The sequence below is a fragment of the Phalacrocorax carbo genome, chromosome 3, assembly GCF_963921805.1.
Source record: "Phalacrocorax carbo chromosome 3, bPhaCar2.1, whole genome shotgun sequence".
NCBI lineage: Eukaryota > Metazoa > Chordata > Aves > Suliformes > Phalacrocoracidae > Phalacrocorax > Phalacrocorax carbo.
Genome location: NC_087515.1, coordinates 17828921 through 17851963, shown reverse-complemented (window position 1 = coordinate 17851963; position 23043 = coordinate 17828921). Strand labels below are relative to the sequence as shown.

At 39.0% G+C, this 23043-nt stretch overlaps 1 long non-coding RNA gene across 1 annotated transcript; it reads right to left on the bottom strand.

Annotated features, from left to right (window-relative positions):
* Positions 1-13033: 13033 nt before the first annotated feature.
* LOC135312814 (uncharacterized) lies at positions 13034-21120 on the bottom strand. Its single transcript, XR_010372432.1, has 4 exons — positions 20736-21120; positions 19770-19903; positions 17945-18025; positions 13034-14582 (listed from the first exon to the last, which is right to left on the bottom strand). It is a non-coding gene; the product is annotated as an uncharacterized LOC135312814 (long non-coding RNA).
* Positions 21121-23043: the final 1923 nt, after the last annotated feature.

Below are 23043 nucleotides of genomic sequence, written 5' to 3'. Positions count from 1 at the left end.
TAGGCTTGTTCAAGCCCTACAAAGCTGTACAGAGATTACCTGCATGAGGAATGAGCTTTCTTATTCCCTGTGAACCACACTCAGCTGGAAGCAGTATATGTGAAGATGCAAGACTGACCCATGTCTCTCTCTTCTTTCTTCTTTCTCAGGGTAACCAGCAGTAGCTTGCTTTTCCATGCCAGAAAGTAACCATTGCTGGGACTGTTCCCCTCTGCCTTGCTGAGAGCTTAATATTCCTATTTGCACCTTCTTAGCTCCTTGTACTGTGAGAGGAAAAATTATGAAGGATGTTAGTGGGAATTCTGATGAGGTGGCACTTTGCAGTCACCCGTATCTTTGAGAAGTGTTCAGGTTCACTCAGCTGAGGATGAGGACATGGTGACTTTGTGTTTTGTCTGTCTCAGGCTTCATCTGCAATGGCCCTGTCTTTGTTGATTGAAAATTATTCCTGATCTGCATGATGTCAGGGTGAGGCTGGCAGCCCACAGGAAAAGCACTTCATGCAATGGTTATGTTTGCCTGCTTTATATTTTTCCCTCAGTAAGCTTGGCTAGAATCTCTGCCTACTAAAGCAGCCACAGACAGAAACGATCACTGAATTGAAGACAGATGAAACATAACTAATAATAAGCTCTGCAACACAGCAAGGGGCCTGAAAGTGGAAACCTCTACATCAGTGGAGCTGGAATGGAAAATTTCGTTAATGAAAAATTGGTTTGGAATTTATGCTGTCTGTGCAAGCAGCTGGGCTTGCTGGAAGCATGGGGGATGCAACTACTTTATTAGTTAGACCTTCTCCTCTCCCCCTTGTTTTAATTAAATGAAGACATTTGATACCAAAACCTTTTAACATTCCTCCCAGTCCTGCCCATAAGTATGGGCAGGAAGCTCATTCTGTGCTTAGTCCTGCTGGCAGTCACTCAAAGGCTGGTTTTTGATGCTGTCAGCAGCAACATGTGTCATGAATTCAGGCAGACTTTTGTTCTGATGGCTGTATTCACAGGGCACTGTAATAAATTTGCTTTTTCCTGCCCTATTTCTGCTCTCAGAACTTGTGAATTCATTGGAGTAAGTCAGCAAGGTATAAAATGCTTGAAGACAAAGAACTCAAAATATACACCTATATAAACACTTGCATACATGTATATAGGTACATGTAGGTACATGCATCATAAACAAACACATGTATAGCGTACCAATAATGTGTGTGTACAGAGAGGATTTCTGCTGGTACCTACACTCAAATACCTGTTCAACACACACCTTCTGCAAGTCTTTTCAGTGTCAACCCGACAGTGTTCTTGCACTTTCAGTTCATTCCAGTACTGTACATGTCATTTTCATTTGGTAGTAAATTTGAGGAAGACTTATGAGCTTGGCTGCTTTTTACTTCTACATAGTAAATTAACTGCTAGGTCTTCAGTGTCGTTCTTTTGCTCTTACTGTGCTTAGTTACAGACTCAAATCAGAGTGATTGGCCCAATTGTCTCTAGAACACAGAATTGGCATGTAGTAATTGTGTTCTTTTCATTTTTTAAGTGTTTGTATGACATTCTAGCTCTGCCAGAAAATCTAACAGGCAATAATAGACCCAACTGAGCTCTGTGTAGCTCCACTGAATTTAAATTGAGCTACCTCAAGGAAAAATTAGGTTTTTAATTATGATTATTACTCTGTCTTATCATTTTCTCTTCATAATAACATGGTGATTTTAAAACATAATCAATAGACTCTTGTCTGGAATCCTACCGAGTACAACACAAGAACAAGAGGGATAGGAACTCCATTTGTACAGCAGATGTACAGCTCAGCAGAGCACATAAACACACATAAAACTTAGAACATACATTTATATTCTGTTGCCTTCTTTGGGACTTCATGGTTATGTCTGGGTACTTTGTCTACTCAAGTTCTGATAGACTAAGTCTGCACTATCAGCATGGTCAATGACAACGAGGTATGGAAATGTCCTAATACCCCCACACACCTGTGAGAGCTTCTGATTTCTACTGTAACCCAGAAGAAGCACAACTGCTGTAAGAAGAATTCTACCATGATATTCGGTTCACTCAGAAACTGCGCAGGAAATATCTGGTCATGTTGAACATTTAATCCCTTTTGTTTTTCAGATATTATATTTTCAGATAAGTGTTATGTACCAGGTGCTCATCCAGTGTACAGCAAAACACCTCAAGAAAAGGAAAGTGACACAGTAACGTGACAATCATATTCTAGCCAAGTAATAGGAAATTCCACATAAAAATTTCAATCAGCATTAATTTGTGCTAGGTTTATGCAAGTGTGGAGTCAGACCTCACAAATGTGGGATGTGATAATTCCATTCTGATACGTGTGCCTATTCATATGATACTGGCATTAAACCACAGTAAGTTACAAAGTTCCATCCGTTCACGTTCTGAATTTGTCCAGCCCATCTGTGTCATTGGCATGATTCATTACTTCTTCTGGACCCGAGCTTGGCAGAGGGATGTACATGTTTTTCGTACAACAAACTCCATTTTCAAGCCACTTTTGTAACAGGTGGGAGTATTTTTTTGTTACCACAATGTTATATAGATAATGAAACAGTTGAGGAAATAGGCCATAGAAAGTTGGGTGGTTGTCTAACTACCACAGTTCATAGGCAGTCTAACAGAACTGTGGGCAAGTGTTTTTTGTGAAAATACTTCCTCAGTTATGTTCCACAGGCCAGTGGTTTCATGTGACATAACCCTTAGTGAATTTAATTGCTTGGATGCTTGGCATGTTAAGAAAAAAATCCTTTTCTTCATTCTGGATGCATATGCTCTTAGTAGAGCTAGTAGCAATGAAAAGATTCAGGAGTTTAGGAGCTTCTAGTGCAATTTTAATGCTGTGTTTGTAGGTTATCTGTGAATAATGTGAAATCTGAGACTATTTTGCTACTGATTTACAAATTAAAAATGGGAGTGTGGGCTAAATGAGTCAGATGAAGTATTCATAATGCATAATTCAAGTATTGGAAAGGCAATATTCCCATCAGTTCCAAAGGATTGGTCGTATGTGTTTTGGTTTGCCTTAATCTCTTTTTTTTTCCTCTTTGCCTTTTCTTTTTACATAACCCTACTCTCATCACTAGATAACAGCATTAAGCTCTGAAGAAATAACAGTCACCCCTGCCTTATATATCAACATTTGGTCAACAGATTGATTTAACATTTCGTGGTATCCATACTCTTAATTTATGATTGCAGGGAAACTGAGACAGAATCCCTTTAAAATCCTCTGATGCAGTTTGTATATAAAGAATCTTTTTTTTTTACTAGCACTTCTTCAGTGGGAAAATAATCATCATATTTTATGGGCACTGATACATATGATCCCTGTATTCTCAGTAGGGCATTTCGTATTCCTTCTCACACTGTTAAGAGAAATGACTGCAAAAACCCAGTTGACAACTCTATTATGTCTTCCATAATATGAACCAGAGTCTTCCAGTTTTCAAACATGCCAGAAACAAACATGAATATCCTGTTATTACTATGCATAGGGAAAGCACTGAAAAAATGGAGATCTGGGTCAGCAAGGCTTGTGCACGTGGAAAAACACTCCTTTGGGCTTCAAATGTAAGCATGCAGTTCACTCCTAATTTCTTATTTAAAGTGATTTTTTCCAATCATTACCATAATTAAGAAGATGAGAAGAACTAAATCAGACCCAAACATCCTGCCTAACAGAGGAGTCTGTGGAAGCAGCTCACTGCAAACAGATTTGGGAGCAGTCTTCTGTTATGTTTCAGCTTGCTCTTCAATGGTTACAAATAGGCTTAAAGTTTAATGTCCTTTTCAAAATGTGTTAGCATTCACTGTTACAGCTGTGGCTGCAGTTCAAGGTATTATTTGCGAACTTGTATTATAGTCATGCTTCACCATACCCTCATACAATATGAAATTTAACTGGGAAATATTTCCAAAGTAACAAGGTCATTTTCCTAAAATCAACCACTTTCAAGACTGCTTTTTAATTTTCAAGGACTTCTTCCCACAATTAAACAGACATTTTTCAGTACATCATTTCCCTTGCCCTTCTCCCCACTCTCCGCCTTCCCTCAGCACTCAAAAGAAAAATCAGAGAATATATGTTTGATTTTAAAATGTCCATCTGCAGCCAACAGAATGAAAACTACTTTGATTTTTGTGAGAACTTATGACTCACGATCCTGGTGTGCTCAGCTGGAGGGATGAGGAGAAAGGAAAACATTGTTCACTGCCTCTCCATGACTTTTCAACCAAGCACTCTTTCATGGATTTGGGAGCAAACTTCCAGAAATGTCCACCTCCTGTCCATGTATTGTCAAGTAAGGATGGTTCCCCAAACAGCTCAAAATTTCTTGCTTGCACTTTTACCAGTGGCTAGTCTAGTAAACATTCTTTCAGATTTTCTATATTACTGTATTTTAGTGCATTGTACCAATAGAAAAAGCAAGTAAATTTTGATCACACATACAGAGATTACAGCAGTGATTGTAATTGCTCTTTCTTTATCGTTGCCATGTTTCTAAAACTAACATAGGAAGTATGGTGGGGACAGTCATCACGTACAAGCTGGGGCTCAGACCACTGGTGTTTGGGGTCCATTAAAGCACCAAGCTGCAATATCCCGAAGTCAGGAGCAGTGATTGAAGATCCAGGGACCCAGAAATGCCCAGGGGTTTGGTAGAGCCCCAATTAGTAGTGTTCACATGCACATCTCTTGACCCGTAATGAGGCTGTTGCACACAGTCTAGCAAAAGACAACCCAACCTCAACATATCTGGGTCTGTAGCTTGCTCATATGGGCTGCGGGTGCAGATTGACCAAACACAAGCCTCAGCAGCCAGAAATCACCATCAGAGCAGAACAGCCGGTGCTCTGAGCTACCTGAATCCATATCTCAGGAATTGCCAGGAGCCCTCGTCTGAAACATGGACGCTCATTACAGCAGAACCCTGCCACATGTGTCCTTGGCTGGGCTCCTTGGCAGCTCTGCAATGACAGCAGACAGCTGGGCTGTATAATTGGACCCAGGAGGAAGGTTAATCCTCTCTGTTCAAACAGCTGGATGCACAGCACCGACACCGTACTCAGAACAAAGAGGAAAAAGAGCAAGGGGTTTAATCTGCCCTGACACAACAGCATCCTTTTATGTTCAGAAAGCAACTTGTTGATGAAGAGGTACTGCAGAGTGACAACTTCTCACTCCCTTAATTTTACCTATATTTTATTAATAACATGTGATTTCAAGACCTTAAAGAACAGCATTGTTAATCCAAGGAAGGCACACTTTTTTCCAGAGTGCTGTCTCACCTTTTGTGCTAAATATTAGTAACTGAATATATATTCAGTACACCATGCAGGATTTAAGAAGTTTAATACTTCCACCATCAGTAATGCATATCAAATTATGCTTGCATATACTAAGGTAACCCAAATTTTCTTCCAGGGTAAACTCTGTTCACTAAAGAAAACCACTTCTATCTCCTTTCTTGTATACAGGGTTGCAAATCTATATCAGTTTGTTACAGATAAAAGAGTGACTTTCTTCTGAAGCACCACAGATGTGCAACAGAGAGAAAGTACTGATCATGATAGAGCATTGGTGCCTAACAGGGAATGAAACAAAACATGGGCTTAATTGTAAAAGCTTGGGAGCCAACAGATTTAGCATTTGTACTGAGATGTATCAATTCTCACCCAACCTTTCATTTTCTGTGACTGTAAAAGGGATTTTTGCTATCGACTTCCATGGCAACAGAACCAGGCTGCTCATGTCTTTTGACTCAGTTCCCCAGACAATAAAATGGAAAGGCCTGTACCTCTTTCATGGGCATATAAACACACTGATGCTGGCCCTGCATGTGGAGATCCGTGTATTTGATTCCAGAGTGTTATTGAAACTGATTGATGCAGCTCATTACTGGGCTGTAGGCCAGACCAGCTTTTAAGTCCTTTCCATGGCAGCAAATTTTGGCTCTATAATAAACACAGCCATGCTTATAAGCAGATCTGTCATAAATGCAACACATCTGTGATCACAAAAGCATAAGTTTGTAGAGCAAACCAGAAGGAGTAGTGAGGGGGAGGGACTGGACCCTTGGCATTGGTGGTGGTAAGCTCTGGTCAGTAGGGCACATGGCCTTGTTCCATGTGAGGGCAGACCTCTGCGTTTCTCTCCTTGCTATCAGACTGCTGCTGTACCTATCCCTGAAACATCTAAGCAAGTGCATGTATGTATGGCTGTGCATGAGGGTACACACTTAACCATGGGGGGATTACAAAGGAGCTTGAGGGGAATGCAAGCACTCAGATCATATTGTAATACAAATTCTCCATATAATAATTTCTTCTTTGTTGGTCTTATTTACGTGTTCCACTCAGTTAAAAGAAAAAAAAGAAACCACAAATCATTTCAAAATTTAAATAAGCTTGAAGTAAACAAGGCCAAGATAAAACTCATATTCAAAGATATTGGCAGGAGATTCATGTGGGGTAAAAGACTGTGTTGGTTCACCCTGTCTCACTTTCCAAAACATTTTTATTACTGCATTACTTTTCCCATTTTCTGTATCTTCACTCTTGCATAATGTAGTTTAAAGAGTGGAACCTAGTTTATTTCAGCCCCAGGGCCCCACCCCGTCATGTTTCATTACAGGTTTTATAATCATCATATATATTTTTACCCTAATCTTACACAAACTCTTCTCTCTTGCTACTTACATTTTAATATACGTTTTAGATTCTGCAAGTTTTTTTCAACTTTCTATTGCCTGTGTTTGTGTAGGACCTCCAAATATTGCTGCTCTGCCATGAAAAATTCAGTGGCATAGGTACGTAACTGTGATAACTATGACCTTGTCCTGGAGCTGACAGAATACAGAAATCTGACCTTCACTTATGTTGCCACAGAAAAGCTCCCTGATGATGGAGCTTTAGCAGTTCTCAGCAAAAGGAACAGCTGAGTTTTTGTACTCCTATGTGACCCAGAGCTCAGCTATAAAAAATGTGCCATCTGCTGAAAGGTCATGCTCTGATTTAACATCCCTGAGGACTACTTTTTCCATTTAAGCTATGCCCACATCGCTAAAGGCATCTGTCTCATGGAGCTACCCTGAGCAGCCAGGCATAGTACCACAGAGTGGCTCATATCCAAACTGCACAGCATTGCCAGCTTCTGGAGATACTTAAACTTATTTTTATCACCTACTATGAACCCCATATATTCATGGGTCCTCTATAGGCACCCTTGGGATAATTACTATTTGCATGTGTGATTTATCAGTCCAAAGTGCCTGAAACTTTATGGCACACCAAATGGGGCATGGCATAAGAGGAGTATGGGAAATGGGGGGTACAAGGCCTGCTGAGGTAAAGCTGAAAGACTGAGTGCAGTAGAAAGAGCCAAATCTAGTGTGGAGGGGATCAAACTGTTGTCCAGCGAAGGCCCACAAAGATGATTAAGAGACTGAAGCATCTCTCCTTTGAGGAGAGGCTAAGAGAGCTGAGACTGCTCAGCCTGGAGAAGGAAAGAATCAGGGGGGTGATCTTATTAATGGATATAAATACCTAGGGAGGGAGCAAAGAGGATAGAGCATCAGTGGTGCCCAGTGCAAGACCAGAGACAATGGGCACAAACTGAAACTCAGGAGGTTCCCTCTGAACATCAGGAAACACACTTTCACTGTGAGGGTGATCAAGCATTGGCACAGGTTTTGCATGGAGGTGGTGGAGTCTCCATCCTTGGAGATATTCAAAAGCCATGTGGACATTGTCCTGGGCAACGGCTCTAGGTGGTCCTGCTTGAGCGCGGGGGTTGGACCAGATGACCTCCAGAAGTCCCTTCCAACCTCAACCACTCTGTGATTCTGTGAAACATTTACCAGGATTGAATTACCTGAAAACACTAAAAGTTACCTTTTTATGTTTAAAAGAAATTAGATTTCTAGACACGTAGTAGAAATAATGATGTTGCTTAAAGACAAACCAATTTAAATGTTTTTAAGTACATAACTTGGTGCAGAAGGCTGAACTTTTACTCTAAAATTTGAATGTGACAGAAAATACATAAGTTAGCAAGTTTTCAAGGGAATTCACAAGTCTGGCCAAAGCTCATATTTTTCATCTGTGGGCCCAGCATGCCTGGTTAAAATTAGGACTGATTTTTCTTCACCTCTGAAATAATGAGACATATGTCATTAAAGTAAAAATTGAAAGCCTTATCAAAGAAGAGTGATGACTCCACACTTGCAGCAAAAATTTACTTTAAAATCATAGCATGAACTACTATCTTGATTTTGTAGCTAAAGACAGAACTCATCAAAACAAAGTTGGTAATCAATGTAGTCTTTTGCAAGGAAAAGAAAGAACAGAATGAAGAAAATGCAAATAAAAAGCACAACCACTTAGCACTGATTATGTTTGTAAGACTTTTCTCTGTGATGCTCCATACCTGTCAGCACCTTCTTTAAGTGTAAAATATTAGAAAAGTAATGTTGTTTTTTTTTTTTTAATGCTTAAACTACATCTTATTTTATCTTTCTGTGGAGGTGCAAAGTTTGCTAGCAATTACTTTCTACCCACAGCTTGCAGGATTCATGCCCTCCTCCACATGGAGAGGTATTTCAGCTGCTTTTACTGAAATCAGCAAATTTCCTTTAAAGCTGATGTAGTCTTTAACTGAGATATCTCCTTTTTGTATTTTGTTTTTGTTAAGCTGACACAAAAGGCAGAAGTTCAGATCACTGCATGACAAAATTCCCAGTTTTTCATGAGATAGTTCTGTAGTCATCACTTTTTCTCAGTATGTGCAGTATTATAGATCCATCCATCTATTCATCCACATTCCTGTCATTCTTTTAGCTCTCTATCCATCCATCCTTACCATACATATCTACTATCTATGTTCACCTATTTATTCATGCAAAGAGGCATTCATCACAAGAAATAAAAGTGCCCTTCAATACTAAAAGTTTTGACAGTATTTCTTATATTCACTGCCACAGAAAGCTGTGGATATTGGGGTAATTTGACTGAAGTCTATGGGCTAAGACTTCATGAGCTAAGTAATACAAACCCTGATGGATACTGCACAGTGTGAAAATCAGTTTCAGGCTGATCTCTCCTCTCTGTTTCCATTGGGCAGCCTCAGTGATGTTAAAAGCTTTCCTAACATTAGTTTTCCAAGCGAGGTGCCACAGGGCTAGTAGAGAGTTGTTGATGGGAAAAAAGGATGGAAACTAAGACATAGGACACAGACCTAAGCAGTGTACAAATCTCTGCTTAAAGACAGGTAGCTATGATTAAAGGGCAATCACTGTAACAAAGAAAAGTACTGGTGATGGGCAGATAGCTAACACAGAAAGCTAAACACAGAAAGATTGTGGAAAAGTATCCTCTTCTACTGAAGCACACTTTTAGAGCATGAGGATCTCCAGACTGGTATAGAGCTAACAAATCCTGACAAAGGACCTAAGAAGAAAACAGTGCAGTAAAAACTCACAGGTGCAGTGCTAAACCTAAAAGCAGCTCAAATCTTGTGTTAAAATCCAGAAACATCCTTCTGTGAATGTAATGAAGAATCATTTCCCTTAAATTGAACCAATCTGTTCTTAGATCAAAACTAAACAATGTAATTCCCAGAACTACTCATTATCAATCTCTGTTGTACCTTCTGTTGTATACCTAGCAGGTTCTCCAGCCCTCTACTATCAATTTCCTTCAACACATTTACAGAAATTATATACATATATTCATAAAACCCAGTTTTCAATCAAAGGCATGTAGTGAGAGGGAAGACATTTAAAATGCAAAATCAGAAGTGGTTTATATTTTTCTGCAGAAGTAATATGACATCCAAATTTAAATCTAGCTTTCAGTCATAAGTCATCCCCGTGATACAAAACAGTGAACTGTATCACCATAGCTGAATGTCCATACCACTGGAAAGAACTTGAAATACAAACCTGGATCTGAAATCCAAATCTAGATACAGGTGCAGAGCTCTTGTCTTCCTACTGGCCAAGAAGCAAGAATAAATCAACTTACAAGGATAAAAGGATACAGAAGAATTGTGGTCCAACACAGAAATTCTTCTTTCCTCTTTTTGTATCTTTATGTCTTTAATATGTCTATTATTATGTCCTACTGCACTTTTCTTAGTAAGTCGTAACTACTGCTCCTCACAGGCATCCATCCAGGATTTCATCCTGAGCCCTCTTCTTTACAACTGATGTTTCTCCCTCAGACCCATACCCATACCATGGATATTCTTCATATCAGCATGACTGCTGAGGTGATTTCCTCTGATGTCCTCTGAAGTAATTTCCTCTGACTTTGTGGTGTAAGAATGAAGGACCACCAAAATTTTTGGCTAAATTTTGTATTTTTGGAAACAGCAGGAATGCCTTGGAATGAAGATAATTTTGGGAGATTAATTGCCCAACAGGAGAAAATTATGTTGACAGCATTATGAATGTGAAAGGGAAGAAATCAACAACTGATACAAGCTGACACTTGGGCATGCAATTGAGTACAGGGGCAAAGGTGTTTACTCCATTGCCTGAGATTTTTATTCAAATGATCTCTACTTCTCTCCAAGTTTATGCTTATCAAGAGGAGGAGCAGTATACCATGTTGACATCTACTGAGGCAATCTCAAAAAATGTGTGCTAAGAGAATAGTCCTTCCTCCAAGGAAGGATTTTTTTGTAGTGGTTCCAACATTTCTCAGATGGGGCAAATTTTTCAATAGCATAGGCTTTCTTGGAAGAGTAGGGCCCATTTCCTTTGGTTTATATATTCATGTGATCTGTAGTCAGAAAGGACCAATAGGATCTTCTAGTTTGAAAACTTTCACATAAAGGCCATGGCATTTTTTTTTCTAAGACACCAGACTAAAGGGTGTCCAAAATTAAAGTTTTGCCTGAAAGACTCTAGGCAATGGCAAATCTATCACTTCCTCCATGGAAGTTCTTCCAATGTTTAATTAACCTTAGTGTTTAGAATTGTGTTTTATTTCAAGCTTGAATTTGTCTGACTTCCAGCAAATTGGATTTCATTTTATCTCTGTCTGCAAGTCTGCAAATCTTCTCATTATCATAGCTTTCCATGTCTAAGGACCTCTACAAAATAATCCGGCAAACCTTCAATCTTCTCTTTGATAAACTGAATAGATTAAACTTCTTGAAGTTCACATAAGAAGATTTTTCCAGTCCTATTATTTTTTGGCTCTTCTTTAAATGTAAAGTGTGTGTAGCTAAAAGTGATTTCAAAGGGACTGGCAAACACTGGGTATTCTCTTCCTAGCAAGTAGTAAACATAATACAGGGTGCACTGAAAATTTCAAGAGTCCAGCTCAGGCATCCCTAGGTGCTAGTGACCTCCTCCTCTAAGATTGCAAGTGCTGTATCTGAAGCTGTCAGTAGCGGTAGCTGGGGAGAAAAACCTCTAGCTGACATGTTACTTGTGGTAGGATTTGCTTGCCTAAACATGGGTGTGTACTCCTGTTCAGATCGCTAGGAGACATCCCACATGGTCCCAGCTGTTGTTCTGTTAAGGTTTGAGTTTCTTGTACATCCTGTGTCACATCTACCAGTTCCAGGCATCTGAAACCAGTTCGTTAGGATACTTAAAATGGCACCTGATTTTTAATTTTTTTTTTAATGAATTGAATCTCACCTTCTGTGTCATGTCAGAGTAATTCAGAGAAGTTAAGAAATGGAAGAGTATTCTCAGAATTTGTCATTCCGCAGGCTCTATACCACTGGTGAATTTTACCAGGAAGATGTAGCAAAACAACCAACCAAATGGAGCAGAGTTGCATCTATAAATTATCTTACTAGTAAAGATTTTGCTTCCTGATAATCTCTATTAACTACTGCATTTTCAGCTCTGCTAGTGAGAGAGTTTTAATCCACTTAAAGTGTGCTCTGTTCATTCCATATTTTTTTCCCCCTTCAAGATGCCATGTGGTAGTAAATGAAATTCCTTGGAGAAATCCAGGAAATCCCCTGTATCAACAAAGTTGTTTTCACTAACCTGACTTGTAATCTTGCAAAAATAAAAAGATTAGGGGTTTGTTTGACAAGGCCTACTTTCCACAAAACTAAGCTACCTGATATTTTTTATATTTTTACTTTCTAATACCTCAATAATAAACTCCCAAATTAATTGTTCCATCAGGTTATCCATCACTGAATCAGCCTAAGTCTTCACTGCATATCTCATTTTCCTCTTTTAATACATATAAAGCATGCAAATGGCAGCCCTCCAGCAACTTACATTTTTTTTCTTTTTCAAGATATATTAGATATTAACATAAGCTGTTTACAAAACTCCATATCTTATTTACTACTCTTGCAGGAATTATCTCAACCTGGTGATAATAAAATATTTATTTTCAATACCTGCTGTTTAACACTGGCTTTTTTTGTGGAGGATGAGCCTTATCGTCTATTTCCATTACTGCATAAGCCAGGTAAATCTCCTTGCTTCAATCTAGACCTTCCCAAGCAAGAACAAAAATCAGCAATGAGAAAAACAGTTTATGCATGTGCACGATGCAAGTAATTCTGAAGCTTCTCAGGGGCAGCCAGGGAGCATACTTGGGGTTTTCTCTGTTGTCTTTCAAGCCATCGCCGCTTCTGAAAACACTTTCACAAGAGTAACAGTATCATGAGCAACATAGTGCACCAATATGTGTTGTGTTGCCTTATACTTAAGGCATAGGACTATGAATTTAAAATTCAGGATTCCATTCATATCTTTCTGACTACCATGGAAAATATCACTGTCTCAGCTCATTGTAACACCTTGTGCTCTTTCCTTCTTTCATCTTTTTTTCTGTCTGTGCATTCAAACTGTAAACTCTTTGGGACAAGGTTTGTCTCATGTAACCAGTAATACCTACTGAGCTCCTATTAAAATTAGGGCCTTAATGTGGTACCCCCACACAAATAACGCCTGACTGATGGGACTGGCTGGTGGTAGTATAATTCAGATGAACTCCTTTAGATCCTTACATCTTTCATCTCATCAGAGAGCTCTCAAAACACCACAGCCAGTTGGTTACAGAGAACATGTGCCTCAGCTGCTTGTTTGAAATTTTAATTAGAATGTAAAGCAGATGTGATCCTTCCTACCTGCTATTTATTGGTTCTGGGCAATGATCTCTGCCTTCCAAAGCAACCTAAATACAAAGTCTTTTACAGGGCCCAACCATATCTGTAATTTATTTTAATAATATATTTAATAATGTATTTTAATTTTTTTCCTTCCCCTCTTTCTCGTGCCATCTCATGTATAGCTTTTTTCTTTCCTTTTTTCCTGTGTAAGGGCAAAACTGAATGTATTATTTTATGTATAAATCATATATTAAAAAAATAAAAATGGCATACACAAATTTATAGTTAACAGCTCAAGCTATGACAAATCCTTCTTCCCCGACATCCTAGATGCATTTTTCACTTTTTTCCTATACTGCCACTAAGTGCTGGAACATGCACTTCACCCAGGATATTTTTAAGGATCCTCCACACCCAAGCACATAGTTCAGCAACAAGCCTTTATAAATAAAGGACTGTGCAGGCAGCAAAACTGTTGTGTACATGTGAAAATCAAAGACGGCAGATAGGAATATGTGTATAAGTGCAAAGGCCCAATCTGGAGATGACAGGAGAGGCACTCTACAGCCTCAGAGAACATGCACAACATGCTAGTTAGTGTGCTGCAAAGGGGACATTAGACCTTGAACCCTTCAAAAAGAGTGGGACTTATAAAGTTAGCATGAACTCTTCAGGAGGTAGAGCTAACCTCCTCCCCTGTGTTCAAGTGCTTTTTTTCCTCAGTCTTCTCTCTTCTAGCCCTTTGACTTCAGCTGTATTTGCTTCAACTCACTACTTTGATAGGCCCAGCAGGCCACATGCGAAGGTGATGTTTTAAGTACAGAGGGTGTGAGCGGCACACTGGGAGGCTGTTACGAATCTAAGAACTGCTCTGTACAACCTTATTCATTTTGAAGAGCTACTGACATCAATGTGATTACTTGCATGGTCCAAATATTCACCAAAGTTATGTCTGCCAATTCCAGGCCAGGACAGAGCCATCATTCTGCCCTCTTACCCATGCTGAGAATTGCTTTGATATAAAATAGGCACATTCAGTAAAAATGTGTGTCCTGATAAATAAAACTCTCAGAGTCTGTATCCCTATAGCATCAAGCCAGCCCAGTCACTTCTGTGAGTTGACCCTGTACCCAATTCTTAAGATTATTGATTATGCCAACCTTTCTTGTGCATTTTGTGGTCTGTTTATTTAGCAATCACCAATTAATATCTCCACCAAGTTCCTTTCCCATTTTCCATTGAGCCCATGTAAATTCCTTGTACCTGCAGCATTCTTTGGCAAGGAGTCCCATAGGGCTGTTGCATGGAGAAGTTCTGATGATGAAGATGCACTTACTCTTGGTGTTGCACCGGCAGTATCCCCTGGCAAATGTCTTCAGAGAACTGTTTATCAAGGAAGAGGTGGTTTCTTCTTCCACAGTCATGTACAAATTCCTGAGTGTGGAATGCTGTAGGAGATGCAGATTGATTGTGATGAAAGTACATGGCATAAGTCACAAATGTGCACCTGTATCTGCCTCACTAACAGCACACAGCAGTAGCAATCCTAACAATCCCAATAATTTCATGCTTTTGGAGACTAACCCAACTTTATTCTTCCCTTTTCTTTGACATTTGAAAACCTCAGCAAGCTTACAAATTACCTTGCAATTGGACTGGGGCATCTCATTCTGATCTGTAGTTATCACAACCAAAAATGGCTGTCAGTAAACTAATTTTTCCCCTGCTTAGTGAATTGCACTGCTCCTTTTCTAAGGTCAGTGGTCTCAGCCGGGGAAGGCTACTTGCTAGGAGCTACCACCAGAGATAAGACGCATACCCCAACAAATAATCCAGTATGTGTTAAATGAGCAAAGAAAGAGAAAGAACCCAGTTAGCATCAAATATTCAGATCCTATGAATCTTCTACATCTACAAAATACTCAGTCAATTCACCTTCAGTGCCCTGCCTTAGACAGCAGAGTCTTAGACAAGTCAAATATTGTGGGGCCATAAACCAGCAAAAATGACTTAATGACTTTTTACATGAACTTGATAAATTCAGTTAGATGACAAGTGAATGCAAACATTTCTGACAATACCAGCACAGTCTGAAGGCAGAACAAGAATTTTTCAGTTAGCTTCTTGCAAATGGTCTCAATCTTAGCAGCCATCATGACCATAGGAAGATGATAATTTATTCCAGCTATAACAATATTGCCCTAAAGCAATGCTGTTCTGCAGAAGTTAATTTCACTTCTACTTAACCTCTTCTTAATACCAGTGGTTTGACACCATTTAGTGAAGGCAAAAACACATATAGCTATTGTATTTCTCCCACCAAGAAATTCAAATGTGTTTTCACATTTGATAGTAACCAATAATAACAGATGATTATGACCATTTATGAAAGCAAAGGAGCAAATAAACAAATAAATAAAAGGTTTTTTTTTTTTTACAAAAAGAAAGAAACTCCAGCCAATCTAAGTCCAGACTGATATGAAATCTCATCTATACAGTGACTCGGGCACACAAACTCAGACTTTATAACTTAGCAGGATCCGTGGGTATCAGAGCACATGATATGCATGGGCACAATGAGTTCCAAATATCAGAAAAGCATGACCTATAGATGGTAATTTCTCCTTGGCTCCTTAAAGAAAGTACAATTCTTACTTTAGTCTGTTCAAATTAGTCTTGCAATGAGAACATGTCCTTGAATAAAACAGACAATGACCTACATCAGGGATATTTTTTTTTTAAACCTGGTGTGGTGACCACGACTGTAAAATGATGATTACAGTGCCCAAAGGTGGTGCATGAATAAAAACTATCAGAATATTAGGATCTTCCAATATATGGAGGGTAGAGCATAGTTATAATTACCCATAAAACAGATTGAAAACTCAGTCATGATGGGTAAAACTGAAATGACATCACTAAAATAAATTGCTGTTCACAAAAGTAGCTGGCCAATAAGTAATTTTTTAGGCAGGGCTAGGAATGGGGAGCCAGGGCAGAGCCCAAGTAGACTGCAGGAATGAATAACTCTGCCAAAACAAGCATAGATATTGAGGAGCCCTGGAAACATTTTCCATTTAACGGGATGTTGTAGTGACCCACACCAAATTGCCCACAGCAGGACCCGTGCCTTGGGTTTGAGATCAGATTCTGTCTCACTGTTAGTTTTCCAGCAGTTCAGTCAGAACAACACTTGAAATGATCTGTATTACATCATGTGTTACCAGTACTCAGGTTAAACCTATGTGTTTCCAGCTTGTTCTGTTGACTCATTCAGCTCACCACCTTTCACTTCAAGAAATCTCAACCACAAAAGCAAGAGCAAGGTATTCTAGGGTACCACCTTGTTCATCTGCTTGTGTAGCAGCCTGAGCGCTCTTGAGTCCCATTGAGATGATTAAGGAGTCAACACCTCAGAACAACCAGCTTTTGTGCATCACAGGCTGGGCACACAAAGACTGCAGCATACAGAATTTGGCTTGTGCTGAGGTGCCTGGTGCTCCTGCAGCAGGGAAGAGTAACCAAGCCTTAGAGTTCTGCCTATTTGGTATACAAAAAAATACTGTAATCAAAACCAGTAGATACATCTGAGTATGTTGGCTTACACTATTTTCCTCACAGCTTTCTCAGGCACTAAGAAGGGTAATACTTAAATCTGTGAAACTTTCTAATATTTGCAGAGTTCTTTGAGAAACTTAGACAAAAAGTACTACACTCACAAAGAGGATAATTTGTGTTTGTTGCCTGCACTGCTGGAGCAAGCTTGAGTAAGGCTGCTTACAAGCATGAGGCTGCTCAGAAGTTAATGCAGAAACAATACTCCAAAAATATTGCTCATAGACTCTGAGTCTTGTCCTCCTATCACATCACTGACAGTGCAGAATAACTTGGGCAACCTGACTGGAGTGAAAGTGTAAGTCGAGGATCATTTTCTCCCTGAACAAGTCAAAATAGCAGCTTTGTCTTCAAACATCCATAACCCTGATGATTTTACTGACTATAACTGGATGAAAAGAGAGCAATATTGTCATGTGAAGCCTGACTTCATGCTCACTAATAGAATCCTTTTCCCGGGGTGCCATGCTGCTCTCAGCAGGCTGTGGCTCTGCCAGGAGCTGTGCAGGAGGTAACCCCTGCAACAGATTGGGGTCTGGTGACTTTCTTCTCTTGTCTTTATTAACACAGTGCCACTCATTAAACCTAAAAGATGCGAACAAATAGATTATTCTTATTACATCAATTATACACTCCCTAATGGAGCTGGAGAGAGTGCAGCTGCCAGAAAACCCCTTCTCTGCAAAGACCATGCAGCAGCTTTGTTTTGGAGTTTCTCTTAGATATTATTTCTTTATGAGAGTTCTCTGTTTTGTGTTAGTAGTGACGCCTGGCTAGCTGATTGCTAGGGCAGAAGTTACTTTACTTCATATTATTCCAGAGTTTCTCATCCCTTCTAGCTGAGAATATCCATGTCTATCCACGTTTTTGCTTTCTGGATCTAGTCTTGCAAAACTGATGCATCTCAATAAACCTGTTTTCTGTGATAGACTCACTGACTTCAGTATTATTACATGAGGAATGTAATATTCATGTGCTCAAGTCTTATAAAAAGAATTACCTGAGTTACTGGTGCTACAGTGTACTTTACTCTTACATTGTAGCTCAGACAATAAGAAAGGATGAGGAGGGCATCCAGAGATCACATAGTACACTTTCCCACTTTTCTTGCCTTTAGCACACTGCGGCTACATGAAGGTGATCGGAATTGCTGCCTGGTATTTGGGAAGGTGCTGGGATGGTGTGGCAAACTCACCATTTCAGGAGACAGGTAGGTGGTGGTGGTGATAAGCAGATAGAATAAAAGTTTGAGTTACTCCACACATAGGGCACCTGCCTATATGGAAGGAGAGAAGAAAATATTCTTCATCCTCCAAATTATGTTAAACATTGCTTGTTTCACCCCCAGCACAACCAGGAACACCCAAAAGAGCAATTTGCTGTACAAGACACAATCACATCTCTAAGCCATGATGACCCCCAGCATCCCTATGGGAAGTGGTTCTGTGTACGACCCCTTACCATGGAGGGCAGACCACACGCAAAGAGCACCTCATAGCCCATAGCTACTAAAGACACCTGATGGTTGCCTCCTTCAAAATACCATTCTCCTATCAAAAGCAGTGTGGACTGAAGGCTTAGTTAAGCTTGAGGTCCTTTGAAAATCTAATTCTAAACTACAAACATTTAAAATCATTCAGCTTTCACACCTCCAAATGACTTTCCATAATACAGTAAAGTTGGCCTCTAAATTAGAGGAGTGTTTTGCTTTCTCAGCATTTGGAACCCAATTTCTCTTTTTCAGAAAAGTAAAGGTATTTCTCTTCAGTAAGAAATGCTTTGTAATTTTTCATTGTCTAACTATTAGACAGTGTCTCTAAATTCTCCATATTTTCTGTCTTCTTTTGATTAATCCTGACATCTCCATTAAATTTTATGAAATCATTCACTTAATGACGTATTGCTTCCATTTTGGCTTTCCTCTTTCTGCATCTGCCTCTCACTCTAGGCCAAACTCTTCTGTCACAGCAGGATCAAAAGACTTGCAGCTGACAAAAAAAAAAAAAGTTTGAATCTCAGTGACTCAATAAGCTTTGCAAGGCTCAAGACAAAGGACATATGAATTTAAATCTCCATTTTCAAGCAAAGCGTTCAATCACTTTGTTCCCTTGATTTGCTACTGCTCCTGAATAACACTAAATCCTCCAAGTTACAAATTTCCAAGAAAAAAAAGTGGGGTCTTCTATTTTATTCTCCAGTACAAAAGTGACTTTGCAAGATTGTGAAAAGACTGCTGGGCTGCCCTGAGCAGAGCATAACTTAGTAAAAAGAACGGAGATGATTACTCAGGATCCGTATAATTTTCACTGTTTTTCTCAAGTTTGTATACTTTGGCAACTGAGCTAGAAGTACTCATATGGCACTACTTATTTCTGAAATATTTCATTTTGGTTTAAACCTGAAACACTACACTCAGCTAAAATGTGCCCGTTTTGTATTCTCCAACACGCTTGAAAGTCCATGTATTTATTTGCTTATAAAATAAACTTTGAAATGCATAATATTATAAAGGTATTATATATTATTATATATATGTATTAATCATTAATATTTTATTGATTCTATTTTTAATATAGGTGTTATACATTTGTTTGAGATCCTCAGCATTCATGTACTTATCCACTGTTGTGTTATATGCCACCAGGACCTCTTGTCAATACTAAGCATTAGGGAAGAGTCTCCGCTATGCAGAAACCATCTTATGAAATCCTGAGTTGTCTTGCAGAGCTTGTAGGGCGATAGCATGTTATTTATGAATTACCACACTCAAAAAGGAGGACACCTTGCTTTTCATAAGTACCTTGAAGGTACCCTTAATATAAGTTGCATTTAAGCAAAAAGGAAAAAAATATCCCAAAACTAAACAACAAACAGATGAAATTTAGTTTATAGACACATGCTTTGTTTTATATCCCAAACCAACTGTCGGCTTCCACTCATGTTAAACTCCCTCCTTTGTCCCTGAATGTCCTTGATGTGAGACTTAATCAGAAAGTATTTTATACTATGGGCATACTGACCCTTTAGACCACAACTGGTCCAAGTCTTTTGCTGAAAAGTAGAATGCGACTGCTGCCCACCTGATCCAACCTCCTCCCTTCATTCAGCCAGATGGAAAACCATGCCAAGGAATAGATGCAGGTGAAAGCCAAACCTGTAAATGAAAAACAGCGGTAAATGGAGCTGTTCCCCACTCTTATCACCATGACGCCACACAATGCTTACTGAGGCACAAGAGAGAAAGTGACAATGACATCCAGCACTGGAGACAGGGATGGGGACAGGGATGAGGTTGAGCCTGCCGCTTTTGGAGCTGCAGAAGATTAACGTGGTCATGTAATGACTGCTTTAGCTTCCTTCCAACTGCTGGTTATCTTGGGTTTATCTAGGGTACTAAAAACTGTTTAGCCCCTTGTGAGGTTATTTATTTCCACCTGCTGGAATGGTTTTATAAATCTTAGGGTGAAGCTTCTCTCATGCTCAGAATTCACAAAAGTATGACATTCCTTTACAGTTCATACAGACATACAGCTCATAGTTTTGGCCCATGTTCATGGCAGACAACGATAATGTTAAAATGCAAAATGTTGCTTCAAACTGAAAAGTCAAAGCATGCTTTTTGAATTGTTGAAAAATAAAATAGGTTAGCATTTACAAGGGAACCTAGTTCAGTGGTGAAAAGGACTAAGGGAAATGCTCTTGCCATTTTTTTCATGGACTCTTTCTCTTTAATTTTTTTTTTTAATGATGCTTGAATCTTCCAGCTAGAGCCAAATGCATGCAGAGCTTCAACCTCTCCGAATGAATTTTGCCAAGTTCCTATTTATAAAAAAAAAAGTGTGAGAATGTGCCCAGTTTTACTAGTTACCTCTTAATCTACCAAACTAATGACTCATCCCTTGGTCTGACACAGCAGCAGATAAGAGGTGGGATATGAAATACCACACGCTGCTCAACGCTGTTTAGTCCCAGAAAATTGCTGTTACCTCAACAGCAGCTTTTGTCCAACTCTCTCCAAGCTCCTCAGGGGATGCTTAATAAAGATTCACAGAAACTCTGTAAGGTAAGTAAATACTATTGTCATTTTGAAATTAAGTAAACCAAGCCAAAAAAAAGAAGTGCTGCCTAACATAATAAAAAAAAAAAACAACAAAACAAACAAACAAAAACCATGTGTGAGATCCAGAAGCAGAACTGCAAGAATCAGACTCATGAACTTCAGATACTAACACCAGAAGCTGTCGGCTTCTTTCTCTGATCATTCCAGTTTTCTCTTTGCCTGGTACATTGTGTAAGAGGCCTCTAGGCACAACTAGTGGTTTGGCCTACCACTAAGAAAATTGTGAAAAGTATTTTTTATTAATTGCAAGGATTACCCAAAGACTATAGGGTACTGGCAGCCACTAAGATCTACTTGGAGACAATTTCAGCCAAGGGAAAGTCAGTTTATAAAACCATCAGTTACAGCCTTTTTATCTGAGCATATGCACTTAGCTTTTCCTTTCCATGGCCTTTGGGTTCTCTATACTGGAAATATTCTTTATGTTCTTTGGGAGAACAGGTATCTGGAAAATGTCTAACAGTGGAAGCTAAGGACAAATGCATAAGAAATATTCCTCTAAAATATAAGGTTAATATATGAATAGTGTTTAGTGGGATGCAGGTTCAAACTAACAGTTGGGCTGATAAGAGTTGTGTGTTTGACTATCGGGAATTTCAGGTTCTCAAGCCAGTATATTGCTCCTGTATATACTAAATACATAAACAAAATATAAATATATATACACAAAAGCATTGTGTAAGTGTCCATTACTGTTTTGATTCACTAACTTTTCTCAGCCACCAAGTGTGCAGTGACTGTGGGCTCACAGGAGAAGCAAGGCTCACACATAGTAAATGATATTTCTAGTATTCTCCTGAGAAGAAAGACAAACGCGAATCAATGCCTGGCCATGAACACCCTGAACTTTACTGGAGTAAGCTAGGCTCAGAATCCAGATCCCAATCATGTTGCTAAGGCACACAATGCTTTACATCTGCCTTCAGATATCATATCTGTCATTCATCGCACAGGACTCTTGAAGTGCTTTATTGACATTAACAAACAAAACCTACACAATCACTAAGTGTAGTGTCATTACTGGCATTTCAAGGAGCTGTGGGAAAACAATTCTGGGCTTTGGTTGGCTGTGAATGTCTTTAATTGGTTCTTTAGTTGTTTTATTCTCTTGGCAAGAGACAAAAGGGGAAAGTTTGGGGAACCGAAAAGTAACAGTAACGGATCTAAGCACCAATAGAAGAATTCATTTTATATGCCCATTAGGAAAGCAAGATGTGAAACCATCTTTTGGGAACAAGAATAGAACAATGTGTTTCTCTTACATTTTGACAGACCATTAACAATAACAAAAAGTAGGCTTAAAATGAATCTCAAGGAAGCCTCTAGTCCAATCTCTTGTTATGGTGCAGGACCAAGAGTTCATAGCAGATGTCACTCACACCACCTATGTGTTCATATTTTCATTCCTTTAATGAAGGTCTCCTGTAATTACCTCAGAACAAACTAAATGCACACAGCTGAGAAACTACACTTAGGAGACCAACCAGGATATAAAAACTCATAAAGGATAAACTATCTCAGTAAAAATGAATGTCAAAGAACTAAAACCAGTTATTGCAAAAGTAATTAGGTGAAACAAAGAAGGCTTAAAAGAAAACAGAGCTAAATGAGCTGTAGTTGGAATTGCTGGAATTGCTGAAACTTGCCAAGACTTGTGTGAATAAAGATAGCAATAAGAGGACAAAACCTTTGTGCTTAGTTAGTAAATCAAAAGGAAGCACAATTTCCAGGCACATGCATAAACCACTGTATCTGTGGAGGAAATAATGCCATATGAGAAATGTGTTGCTGAATATATTAAGCGGGGAGAGACAATTCTGCAGACAAACAAATGGCAAATATCCAGTTATCTCCCAATTAGAGATATTGACTTTGGCCAAGTATACATCACAAAATGGAAAGGAGTAAATAAAACAGCACAGCTCTTGGAAACAAAACTAATTGCATTATCATCTAGAGATTATCAGGAAATAGGTGATGGCAAAAGATTGCACTGGTTTGGGATGTCACTATTAGATCCATGATCATAGACCGAGCTGAGTAATGATAAGGTCTTACATAAAGCAGGCACATTATTATTTGATTGTTATAATGGCTGAAGGGGGAAATTTAGGCACTGGGAATATTTCAATGATCTGCAGATGAATACCATACATCTGAATATATTGTTTGTT